The sequence below is a fragment of the Marmota monax genome, unplaced genomic scaffold, assembly GCF_021218885.2.
Source record: "Marmota monax isolate L192 unplaced genomic scaffold, Marmota_monax_Labrador192_F-V1.1 WCK01_AAM20220418_F8-fsc00047, whole genome shotgun sequence".
Lineage (NCBI taxonomy): Eukaryota > Metazoa > Chordata > Mammalia > Rodentia > Sciuridae > Marmota > Marmota monax.
In genome coordinates this window covers 11,004,303-11,017,110 of record NW_026692072.1, presented here as the reverse complement: position 1 = coordinate 11,017,110, position 12,808 = coordinate 11,004,303, and positions in this window count along the sequence as shown.

Below are 12,808 nucleotides of genomic sequence, written 5' to 3'. Positions count from 1 at the left end.
TTCCACGCATCTGCACCTCCTCCATTCACTCATCCACCCATCCATCATCCAGACGCCCACTTGACTGACCGTCTTTCCATCCATCCGTCCGCTCATCCATCACCCAGATAGCCATTCATCCCGTCATCCATTCGCTTGTCCCTATGAATTCATCCTCTCTCCCTCCCACTGTCCATCCAGCCAACCATACATCTGTCATCATCTCCATCTATGGTGGACACGGGGACGTGCTGGCCAGGCCCCTGGTGATCAAGAACTCGCTGCGCCAGCTGTTGGGAGTGTGGTATCCGGGCGTCCTTCCCGGGCTCTTCCGTCCAGGTGGTCTCAGCCCCAGAGAGCTGCCCACCCGGTCACGGCGCTGCCCAGGGCAGCCACATCCATCTGTGGATGTCTGTGGGAGTCTCGAGACCTGGTCCCTTGGCCACCAGGTCAAATCTGAGGCTGATGTCGCTCCAGAGCTCCCGGGGTGTCGGCCAAGGCTGTCGAGGGGCCTGCACTGCAGCCGCGCCTCCTCTCCGCCCACTCCCACTTCCGTCCTCTCCTTTCTGCAGGTGGGCACCCCGGGGTCCCTCCCTAAGGAGCATCCTGCGCTCGAAACTCTGCCTCATGATCTGCTTCCGGCAGAACTCAGCGGGGACTCCAGCAAGTAAACACCTGCCTCCTGCTTGCTGTCGGTGCAGGAGTGGCCCCACTGGGGACACAGCCATGCCCCTTCACGGTCCTGCCCTCGAGGACTTCGTAGTCCAATAGTCACGATGAGACCCTCGCACCAACGGCTCCAACCAGGAAGTCAGGCCAGAGTGGTCACTTCAGACTGAGGGCGTCAGGAAGGCTCCAGGGACCTCCTAGGTTCCACCTGAGATGGACCTTGAAGGCCGGGGCAGGGGAGATAGAATGTGGCTCTGTGACCTTGGGCTGGAAGTGGCTTTTTATGCCATCTGGGGCGCCCGTGCAAAGAATTCAGAGAGTGGAATGAGAATCATCTGCCCTAAGGGAAGTGGCAGGTGGGACAGCTGGGCACAGCTGGACCTTGGATGACCTCACGAGCCCACTTCCTCTCCTTCCCCCGGGGCCTCTCTCCCACAGGGCCCTTCCTCCACCTGCCTACTCTTGGTCCCTACAGGAAGTGTGGCTTGGTCACCAGCCAAAGTCATAGCGGGGGTGGGGGAGGGGGACTGAAGGCCCCCTGGCGGGCAGGAGGCTCTCATGGCTGCGGAGGAGAGGAGGCGATGGCAGGCTTGGCCAGGGTGGCTCACCCGAAGGCCGCCTCCCCCAGTCACTGTTGGGCTGATAAGAAACCAGATGGGCCCAGCTGGCTGGTGAGCGTCGTGTGCTAATGAGGCCAAGGTTGCAGCATGACCCCGGAAGGGCCTGGAAGCCTGACTGCAGAAGGTCTGTTCACAGATCTGTGACCCGGGCACAGATGGCCACAAGGTTACCATTGACCTTGGCTGGGTCCACAGCCCCTGCCCCTTCCTTGGACCAAGTCCCGACGCTGATCACAGACCGGGCCAGTGTTTGGCTGCAGAATGAGCCCCAAACACCAATCGATCAATTAATCAGCCGTCTGACAGCGCTCCCTGGAGGAGCTTCTGAATCCTTAAGTGCTGTTCCAGTGTGTCAGGGGACGATGCCGTTGCCTTTGGGGCTGTGGCCCCAGGGACGTGACTGCCAGGCTTTGTGAAGTCCCAGGTGGCACAGCTGGGTCTACGGGAGGTGTGGTCAGGGATGATGGCTTCCGCTCTCTGTCAGGATGGACTTCCCATCTGTCATCTATCCTGCCCGGCACAGGGCTGTTCTCTTAGGTACTTAGGTCCCCAGTGGGGGAGGTGTCTAGCAGGTGGGTCATCATCCCTCAGTGGATGCTTGCACCAAGGGGGCCTTCACTGAATGCCCTCCTTGATGAGTGACCAGGCCAGTGACCAGCTGCCTTCTTCTTTTTTAGTACCAGGGATTGAACTCAGGGGTGCTTAACCACGGAGCCCCATCCCCAGCTCCTTTTATATTTTATTGAGAGACAGTGTCTCACTGAGTTGCTTAGGGCCTCACTAAGTTGCTGAGGCTGGCTTTGAACTCCTGACTCAGCCTCCGAGCCCTGGGATCACAGGCCTGCTCCACGTGCCCAGCTGACCTGCATTCTTGAAGCCTCAGTTGTGGCAGGGCTAAGGTGATGTGTGCCCACAGGGCGTGCTCAGGGAGGCTGAGCCATGAACTGAGCTTGGGCGTTGCTCAGCATCTCGTAGGCATTTTTATCCATGCTCTGAGGCTACCGATGCCCATCTTAGCCAATGGCCATGGTGAGGGACAGGACAAGTGCCCTAGCACAGGGGCAGGCTGTGCACTTGGTGGGACCAGCTTCCCTGTAGCCTCTCTCTGTTCTCAGCCCTGGGGCCCCCGCCTTGACCTAGGGACTCTCCATCCACCGAGAGAACCAGAAAGCCTTCTGCTTCCCTCCCACCCCGGCTCAGGCAGGATTAATGCCATTCTGCAGCCTCAGCGAGAATCCCAGGTTACCATGGCAACCCTGCACAGGGAGGAGCAGGCCAGGCCTGACTTGGGGATGAGGAGTTTCCAAGGTGGCACTGCCCGAGGTGAGCCATGCAGCTGGGATCCCGGGAGGGTGCTGCTGGGACGAATGGGGTACCTGGGGTCGGCCCAGCTTCTGAGAGCCAGGACGTGTGCCTGCAGAGCGAGGGTGGGCCTGGGGTGGGGGATGCTTCCTGTCCTGTGGTCCTCCAGCTGCGGGCCCTGACCCTTGGCAGCCTCCCATCAGGAGTGCAGCTGTGACCCTTCTTCACCCCAGGTCCCACAGTGATTTTCCTGTGTCTCCCGGCTCTGACTCAGCACGGACCTAGTCTCTCCTGTCCAAGACCCTGCCGGGGCGGGACCTGGAGGGGACAGAATGAGTTCAATCAAATTCAGATTGATGCAGTTCCCTCTGTTATTTGAAAACTCTCCATGGCTCCCTAGTACCCTCAGGACAATGGCCAAATCCCTTATCACGGCTCACGGGTGCTTGATCCTGCTCCCCCACCTTCCAGACCCTTCCTGCGTTGCCCCTCCTCCCGGGCTCCCACCGGGTCCTGTACCTTCTGGAGGTTGCACCCCCCCCACCCCCCGCCCTCGATGTTGTCTCCCTGCTCCGCCTCTGCTCACCCAGCTGCCTCCCACCCACTCTCCCTTCCTTAGCCTCGGTGGTGTGTCCCCTGGGATGCTCATGTCAGATTGGGGGCACTGTCCTGTGACCACAGAATGGCACTCAGGCGAGAACAACCCATTTCCTTGCTGTCTTGTTCCTCTGGGGGCTTTGCCCCAGCACGTGGCACTGATTGATCAGGGTTGTGCAAGGAATGAATGAATGAGCTGGGCGCGGGGGCACATACCTGTAATCCCAGAGCTCCGGAGGCTGAGGCAGGAGGATCGCAGGTTCAAAGCCAGCCTCAGCAATTTAGGGAGATTCTAAGTAACTGAAAGAGACCCGGTTTCTAAATTAAATATAATAAGGGCTGGGGATGTGGCTCCGTGGTCAAACACCCCTGGGTTCAATCCTTGGTACAAAAACAAATAAATAAATAAAAATGAATGGAAGAAGGAGGCCCACACCCGCCCTCCCCTCCCTCGGAGAGGAAGAAATGTGGGTAGGGAGATGGGGTGGGGGCTGTGGCAGAGCCGTCACCACGTGACAGTTTAGTGCACCAAGCTTCAGAAAACAAAGCCACAGCCCTCCTGCCCTGCAGCTGGGTCCCCTGCACCCGAGAGGAGTGGAGACCCCTGGGAACTCTGCCCCTGGGATCTGGCGCAGTAAACTGGGTCTGCTCCACAGGGGATTGTCCAATGGTGACAAAGGACCATGGGAAGAGAAAACAGAAGCCCAGAAGATGAAGCCAGGGCACAATGTGATGATGCATTAGAAGTGGGTTGTTCTGATCGCGGGACCTCATAACGCCGCGTCTGCTTTTCCATATGTGATTTATTATTCACCTCAAAGGGACTTCGAGAGAGAGAATGCCTTGGTTTCCCATCACCGAGGCCACTGTCCTTTGGTCCTGCTAGGGAGGGGACTGTCCCTCCTGCTGGCCTACTGGGCACAGGTCTGGGGGTGCTAGTGAGGGACAGTGGCTGGGTGGACTAGGGGGCTTCTCTCCTGAGTTCCAGGCGAGGCTGCCCTGTCCCTGCTGCCCACACTACAGTGGGCCCTCAGGAGACAGAGCCCCGCCTGCTGGCGCTGGTGGAGCTGGGCCTTCCTCCCAGGCCTGGGCACTCTGGCTGCCCCTGTCTCCCGGAGACTGCTCCTGCCCACCCATGCCAGAGGGCCGCTCGAGGGCTCCTTTGAGCTGTCTGCCCCCCTTCCATTCCTGCCTCCAGCCCTGATTGTGGGGTGCTGGGAGAGGCCCGGGTGCCCTGAAACCCCACAGGACACCCCGCCTTCCCTGGGGGCTCCAGGATGAGGATCAAACCTGCCCTTTCCCCAAGGAAGGGCCCCCCTTCCTGAACTTCTCCCCACGGGCCACAGGCATCCCCGTTTCCCCAGCCCACCAGGCTGTTCTCCTGACCCTGGGAGCCTCGTGCGGTAGGAGAGGCCAGGGAAGGTCTGCTGTGAGGGAGTGGCCACCCAGGGACCACTGCGGCAGGGTGGTGGCAAGGTGTCTGCCCACCTAAAACCATCCACCTAGGGGATCTGGGTTGGTTTTTACTTTCTTCTTCATATTCTTCTGTACTTTTCCAAACATCTAAAGTAAACATTTCTTTTTTAGAATGGGAGGGGGGGTATTAAAAGACTCCCAACCCCTGCACCTTGGCCTGCGTCTATTTTGCCCACCTCACAACCACCCTAGGCCAGCTGAGAGGCCTCCATAGGTGGGATATCTGAGTACACAGCCCTCCTCCATCCTCTGTCCAAGAGCCAAGAAACACACACCGTGGGCTTTGGAGTCAGGCATTGAGTCCAAGCTCCACTGTTCACCTGCTGTGTGACCACAGAGGGGTTACTGTAAGTCTCTGAGCCCCAGTTTCCCTATTACATGTAGTGTAGTTTGGAGTTCTCAAGAAGATAAAACGTGTTAGCTTGTTTTCTGGGCTTCGCACAACCTCTAGCACACGGAGAGCTCCACAAATGGTGTTCTGAATCTCCAAGGAGAGAAAGAACGGGTTGTTTTATAAAAACAGCCTCATACGGCTCCACATGAAGACCTGCACTCATAGGTGTCCCCAGCCTTAAAGTGTGACTGCAGGGCTCGTGCCTGGATGTCGTCAGAGGTCAGCGTCCCTCCTCTGGTGTCTGCCAGTGGACAGTACAGTGGCGGGGGCTGCGGCTCTGTGGAAGATGCTCAGGTGGCTGGGAGCGTGTCTGAGGCAGTTCTGCTGACTCCTGCCACTCCCCCAGCCCGCGGGACTGACCCCCCCACCATGGGCAGGAAGTGCTGGCGGGAGGGATGGGGAGGCAGGTAATCGGAATTCAAGGTGACCGGAGGAGCAAGAAACTTCCCAAATGGGATGAAAACTACATATTCACCCAGGAAAGTAGTAGAAAGCCCCCACAGGCACATCCCAGTTCAGTTTCTAAAAACCTGGGCTAAAGAGAAAACCATCAACAAAACAAAAACAAACAAACAAACAAAAAACCAAACCAGACAATAACAATGGAGCAAGATACAAGGGCCACAGACTTCTTGTCTGGAACTATGCAGGTCAGAAGACCATGGAAACTACGGCCCAAGAAGTCTGCATCAAAAATCAAGGCAAAAACATTAAGGTAAAATGAAAATTTTTTTCCAGACTTAAAAAAGCTGAGAGAGTTTTTGTTCAAAAGACCTACACAGTAAGAAATGTTATGAAGTCAGCCCTCACCCTCTGGACACCATAAACAGGGGCTGGTGACTTGATTATTGACTAGAATGAACATCGTCCTCAGATGCCAAGAACCCAGGTCTGTATTAGGACAGCCAATTCCTGATGTGTGAACTGGGGTCATACCTGGTGACAGAAGAATTGGGGGGTGAGATGCTTGCTGCTTCTGAGGTCTTTGAAAGGGTCCTCTCCTTGATTTTCGAGGTGATTATATCTGGACCTGGATTTTTGGGATCTGAATAAGAGTCTCTTTTCTGTAATAGACCAGTTAGGCTCTAAGAAATAAAAAGCCAAATACCAAACTTCAAAGGCAGCTTCAAAAGACGTTTCCATTGAGCAATCATTTCCTAATAATTAAGAAGATGTCAGAAGGAAGATATTCTGGGTGCAGTGGCAAGACCTCTGGGCTTCAGGGTTCTACAGACCTGAATTGAAATCCCAGTTTTGCTACCGCATTCCTGTATTCTGTGAGTGTTCCCGAGAGTCTGTATTCCGGCTCCCTCAGGGACTGGAGACACCAAAACAGTGCACATGTCCCTGCCTCCATGGTGTTGATATTCTAGTGGGGAGACAATAAAAGTGAGCCAGCTGCTTGGGTTTGAATGTGTTCCCCAAGTTTCGTGTGTTGGAAACTGGGTATCCCGTGCCGCAGTGTTGACAGGTGGGACCTTTCAGAAGCGGCTGGGTTGTGAAGGCTCTGCCCTCATGATTGAATTAATCCACGCATGCATCAATGGATTAATGAGTGCTCATGGCCGTGGCTTTGTTATAAGAACGAGCTCTCTGAAGCGTGCTTGCTCTGTCTTCCTATGATTCCTTCAACTGTTGCGATGCAGCAGTAAAGCCCTAACTAGATGCTCATGCCAGGCTCTTGGACTTCCAGCATCCAGAGCCATGAGTTAAATAAACCTCTATTCTTTTTTGAAAAAAAAAATTTTTAGTTGTAGATGGACACAATACCTTTATTTTATTTTTACGTGATGCTGAGGATTGAACCCAGTGCCTCACACATGCCAGGTGAGCACTCTACCACTGAGCCCCAGCCCCAGTCCCTAAACCTCTATTCTTTATAAATTACCTGATCTCAGGCATTTCGTTCCAGCAACAGAAAGCAGACTAGTACATAAACTAAGTAAATAATTCCATAGAGTGATAAGTGTTATGAGAAAATAAAGCGAAGAAATAAATGTGGGTAGTTGGAAGGGTGGGAGTTCTGGAAGGTGCGAATGGTGAGTTGTAAGACCCGAATGAAGCCAGGTGAAAACGAGAGAGAAACACATTCCAGGTAGAGGGGATAGCAAGTGGGAAGCTCCTGGGATGTCTGCTTCGAGGACAGAAAAGAAGGCCAGGGAGACAGGAGGGACCGCGTGAGGAGGTGGGTGGCAGATGAGATCACAGAGGTGGGGACGGGCCAGGTCACACAGGCCCTAGTCGTCATGTTGGGTGGGCAATGGGAGGTCCCTGCAGGATTTGAAGCAGCCACTTGTCAACTCGGTGGATGTCCCTGTGTTGGTTTCTTTATGTGTCTTGAAGCTCAGTGTCTTCACCTGTCAAAGCGGGGCTGACAGCGGGCCCATCCTGAGACACGGTCAGAGGCACATGAAGCAGCGTGAGGCACGTCAAGGACTAAAATGGAACCTGTGCCCTGGCAGGCGCTCCACAGGCACCAGTCCTCCCGTCTCTGCCTCAGCTTCCCCCCGGCAAGGGAAAGGGGGCGTGTGGGGGTCTCTGTGGTCCCACCAGGCTGGAACATTCTTAGTGCTTCTAAAAGGGAGAGGATTCTGACGCAAACCCATCAGGAACGTTCCTCCAACGTGAAGACAGAGCGTCTGGGAGATGGTGTTGTAAACCGCTGCTGAAACAGGATTCCATTTATAAAAATCCAATTTGACTGCAATTTCCTCGGGAACACGCTTGCTGTACTCAGTGAGGTCACCTGCGAGCTGGGCCTTGCCTTGCAGATTCCCTCTGGCAGCTCCGCCGTGGGGCTGGGCAGCATGGGGGGTCATCAGGGATGGCCGTGCAAGGACCCCCCGTCCGAGAGCTCGCTAGCCTCCCGCTCTGCCTAGAGGACCCTAAGCTTGGGGCCAGGACGGGGAGACCGACCTGCAGGAGGGAGGAGGGGTCCTCAGGGGACCCAGATTCCAGGGTATCCACAGGCTCTTGGATGAGAGTCTCCATGGTGCCCAGCTTCCAGGCTGGACTTCTTGGTCCAGGGAGAAGCCAAAGAACCCCCTGATGTGTTGTCCCAGTTTCCCGCTGAGCTCAGACGTGACCTGGCATCCTTGCTGGAGCCTCTTCCAACCACAGGTGACAGGGGAGTGTAATGGCTGCCCTCCCTGCGGGTCTGCACGGGCCAGCAGCCAGGGAGCCCTGCCTGAATGAGCAGGTGGATACCTTCAGATGACCATCATCCCCAGAAAGAGGGTGCCAGAGCTGAGCACCCTGGGAGCCCCTCACCCAGCTCTTCTTCACCGTGCCCGTGTCTCCAACAAGTCGCTCCAAGGACATGAGTTTGGAGTTTAAGATCGCCCTCGTCGGTGACGTGAAAAACCCAAGTTAACGTGTTCTGAGAAACCCTGCAAAGAAGATAACTGCTCAGCTCACATCTCCCAGTCACTGTGGTTGCTAAAACTTCCTTCCTATTTAATTAAATCCCTCCCTCCCTACCTTATGGCTTTGGGGAGCGATGGCTGGTTCAGGGCCCTGGCTGTGTGGCAGGCTGAGGTCCAGGGCACAGGTAGCTGGCCTCCCCACTGGACCATGGCTCCTGGGCAGAAGTACCCTTTGACTTGTCCCACCTGCTGCCTGACCTGCTAAGTTCTGGTCCCCATAACATCAGCAGCACCCTGAGTTCTGGGGCGGTCCCTGGCAGGTCCCACAGGGCACCTTCCAGCACCTGGGCTCTGGATCTCCAAGTGTTTTGGAAGGAAATTCCCTTGGCTGGTCGGGGTGGAGCTGGGGTCAGCCCCAAAGGAGTCTGGGAGAGCCCGAGAGGGCAGGAGGTTTGAAGTGAGCCGGGAGACTTCTGATCTGCTCAGCCAGCCTCATTTGGTGTCCGCTGAGCATTCTGGAAACCATCTGCTCTTAAACTAAACGGAAAATCCTCCTCCTCCCACGGCCGTGGCAGCTCCCTCGGATGTTTTTAATAAAAAAAAAATCTATCATTTTAATGCAGACAGCTCAGCTAATAAAAATGATCAGTGCCATTAGTGATTACCCTACAAATACAATGCAAATGAGCCGAGAGCCTGTGGGGGCCTCGCTGCCCAGAGCGGGGAGGGGGGGCAGCACCTGGCTAGAGCCGCTGGGTCTGAGGGCGGCAGAGGCCGGAACTGACCCAGAGACCAGGGCCAGGCAGAGGCTTCAGGAGGCCTGCAGCCTGGATCGGGGGCTGTTGCGGCAGGTGGGGACAGCGCCAGCGTGTCCCTCCCAGGGCTCAGCCACATCAGTGCCCTTTCCCCAGCTTCTGCCTGTAACCCGCGCACCAGTGGCCACTGACCACATCAGTCAACGTCCCCCTGCATGGCCCTGCAGGACGGCAGCTGGAGGGCCTCCGCTGGGGGTTACAAATCCAAATGACTCTGGGGACCAGAAAGGGATTATAAATACAGGGAGCGGCGGGAGTGTAGGAGAAGGAGTCGCGGACCTGTGTCAGCTGCAGGATGAATTTCCCACCTCAAAACCTTTGACCAAAGCCAAACATTAAACACGGGCTGGGCAAACTGAATGTGCAGCGGGACGGGTTGGCGGCAGGCCATCTTTGGGGACCCAGGTGTAAGCCATGGGTTCCTCCTGCCCTGAAGCAATGCTAAGCTTTGGTAGCCCAGGCGGTGCCGAGTGGCTGCACAGCCTCTCAGGGCTGGGGTGTCAGGAATGTGGACGTGGATGGATGTGCTGGACCTGCTGATCCACAGCCGGGGGTGGAGGTTCACCTCTGCAGCCCACCTGGGGTCAGACCATAGGTGGGTCTTGGAAGTGGAGCCTGCGGGGTCCACTTTCTGAGCTTCCGAGGCAACCGGGCCTGGAGTTGAGCCGTAGGTGGAAGTAATGAAGAAGGGAAAGGGGTGTCTGTTAGTTTCAGGTTCAAGTTGGGCAGTGGCCCCAGAGCTGAGTTTAGGAGTTAAAATTCATTCAGTTCCGGGGGGGGGGGCTTAAACCCCATTCGCTTAAAAACAAATAAACAACAACAACAACAACAAAAACAACTGTAATATTTTGGCTGCATAATGGTGAAATCACAGGGGCCGAGTCCCGAGTTCAGGCTCAGCTGTCTGCAGCAGCCCCTATGATGCCTTCAGAAATCTTATTTCACCCCCATCTCTGGGCTCAGTTTTCTTCGATGAGGATGACTGTCTCAGATGGCACCAGCCTCCTGGGGACAAGATGGCTGCCAGCAGCCCTTCCCGGCTTCTCCCATCCACCTTAACAGAAGGAGCAAGACTCTTCCAAAAGCACCAACCCAAAGTCCTGGAACTGAGTCTCTTTGCTCTGATTGGCCTGGTGGGGGCACAGCCCCATCTCTGAGCCAATCACGGTGGCCAGGCGACACCAAGCTCTGATTGGCCAGGCCTGGCTCCCAGGCCCACCTTTGGGCAGACTCGGTCCCACAGAGGAAGAAGAAGGGAAGGAAGCGGAGATGTGTGGGTCCCTCCCGGTGCCAGGTGGCCTGGCCGCCATCCGTTATCTTCTGTTTTCTTACCTGTGGACTCCCGGAGGTGGCGGGCTCCCAGGTGAGGAGCTGGAGCCCTGAGAAGTCAGTGCCTCACCTGTGGCCGCCCAGCAGCTGAGCTTCGTAGGTCGCTGTGACCTACCTCCTAGCTCTCTGGCTCCTGCCGGCCACCTGCTGGAGGCCATGGCCGTTTCTCCTGTTGGGGTCTCTGGCTTGTCCTCATTAGTTAGTGGGATGAAAACTACACCGTCCCGGCCAGTTCCAGCCCTCTGCAGGGGTCTGTGGCGGTGAGTACGCAGGACTGTCAGCGTCCCCAGATGACTAAGTTCCTGGCGAGGCAGGGACAGTGGCTCACGGACCTTTGGATTCTATCTCAGCGCCTAGCCTCCTCAGCCTCTACCCAAGCCTAGCCTCCACTGGCTGCTAAGTTCCCCAGGTCGCCTCTGGGCACCTCTGGAGGTTTGGGAAGGTGGCGGGAGCTAGCAGAGCTCACTGCAGGTCCTTTGAACTTGAACTTGGGCTGTTCGGAGAGTTCCCTCCAGAGCCCATGGCCTCGCATGCTGGGATCCTCCCGGTTCAGGAGAGAGGCTCATCTTGCAGCAGTTGAGAGGAGGGGCCCACGTTCCTCCTCGGGCCCCGGGTCCCAGGCTGACACTGGACGGGCCCGTGTGGATCTGGGGAGGGGACCCCGGCCCTGCAGCCGCCCGCGGCTCCCTTTCAGGCCGCTGTGTCCATCCTGTTCCCTGTGCCGACCCCAGGGACTCCCCCTCGGGGCAGCTGGGGTGGAACAGGAGGGAGCCCCCACTCCCCAGCTCCCAGTCACCTCGTTTCCAGTCCCATTAATATTCATAAGCGACTTTTCTATTGTGTTTGCAATTTTCCGGCAGACGGACAGGCCGGCCGCGCTCCTGGTGTTAATAGGATGCCGGGCTCACCAACTTGGATCTTATTAGCAAATCTCCATTAGATCCCTGCCTTCCGGTCCTCCTGAAAGGCACGCTCTCTCCCGCGGATGACAGCCACAGCGGGTCTTAATCCAACGTGACTGTCAGTCCCCACCGCAGAGCAAACCCGGGAGAAGCCTGGGCAGGAGCAGATCAGGGGTGAAGGTGGAGTCCCTGGGGTGGATGGGGCACAGAGACCAGAGGAGGTCAAGAGGCTTTGGTCCCCAGACACGGGCAGTTCAATCAAGCAAGGCTTAGCAACACCTGGGCGCAGGTAAGCAGAGTCTAGTACACTGCTCATGTATTAGATTCCTAGGTCCGCCTTGAACTTGAAGCAGTTAACTTCTAGTGCTTAACAGCTGTGTGACCCTGGCCAAGTCTCTTGACCTCTCTGGGCTGCAGCGTTCCCTGAGTAAAATAAGAAGAACAGAGCATTTCCTCTCGGAGCTGATATGAGGATTGGACAGCACTTGACATATACAAAGCAATTTGTCAGTGCAGCTGTTATAATTGCTTTTGGGGGGAGCTTCTGCTTTAATGTTCTCCACACCGAGTCTCAGTGTCTGTGGTGCACAGAACCCGCGAAGGGGCTCGCTCCATCGGGGGGCACCCAGGTCCTCTTTAGCTCTGTGGCTGCCTGATGTACAATGAGAGCATTCGGTAGCCCTTGGGGTGGGGACGGGAAGCTGGGGGGCTTCAATCCCAGACCACGGACCCTGGGGGGACCTTGCTGCGGACAAGGCTCACAGGGCTCCGGGGGCAAATCCAGGACCTGGGTCAGAGGTGAACCTGTGAAGGGAGCGTTCCTGGGGCTGATGGACTAGCGCGGGAAGACGGTCACCGCAGGTCAGACGGGCGCAGCTGACCCTTAACAGGGCGCCACGCCTGGGGGCCCACGGGCAAGGGGTGGCAGGAGCCTGGGCCAGGGAGACCCTGAGGGCGGGACAGGGAGCGGGCTCCCTGGGAGGCGGGAAAGGACAGGGACCAGCCAGGGGCACAGGGGGCCTCGGCTGGAGGAGGAAGGGGGAGGGGGTGGAGGGGGTGAGGGCAGGACAGACGCCGTCCCGGGGCCAGGCTGGGGGCTGTGATGTGCTTTCTTGGCTCAGTGTTGAAATTAAGACCCCGAGGGCTTTGGGGGGTGTTCTGCTGCCCTGCCCGGCCCGATCCGCACCTCAAGGTGCCTGCCTGACCCTAAGGCGTGAGCTTGTGACCCCAGCCAGGTGGGGCCTCACTTTGGCAGGGGGTTCAAGGTTCAAGTTGCAGGGGGAATCGGACCATTTGGTGGTCAAGGTTCTAGAAATCTCTGAGAGTCCGGGCCTGGGAGAGCTGTGAGGTCCCGAAGCAC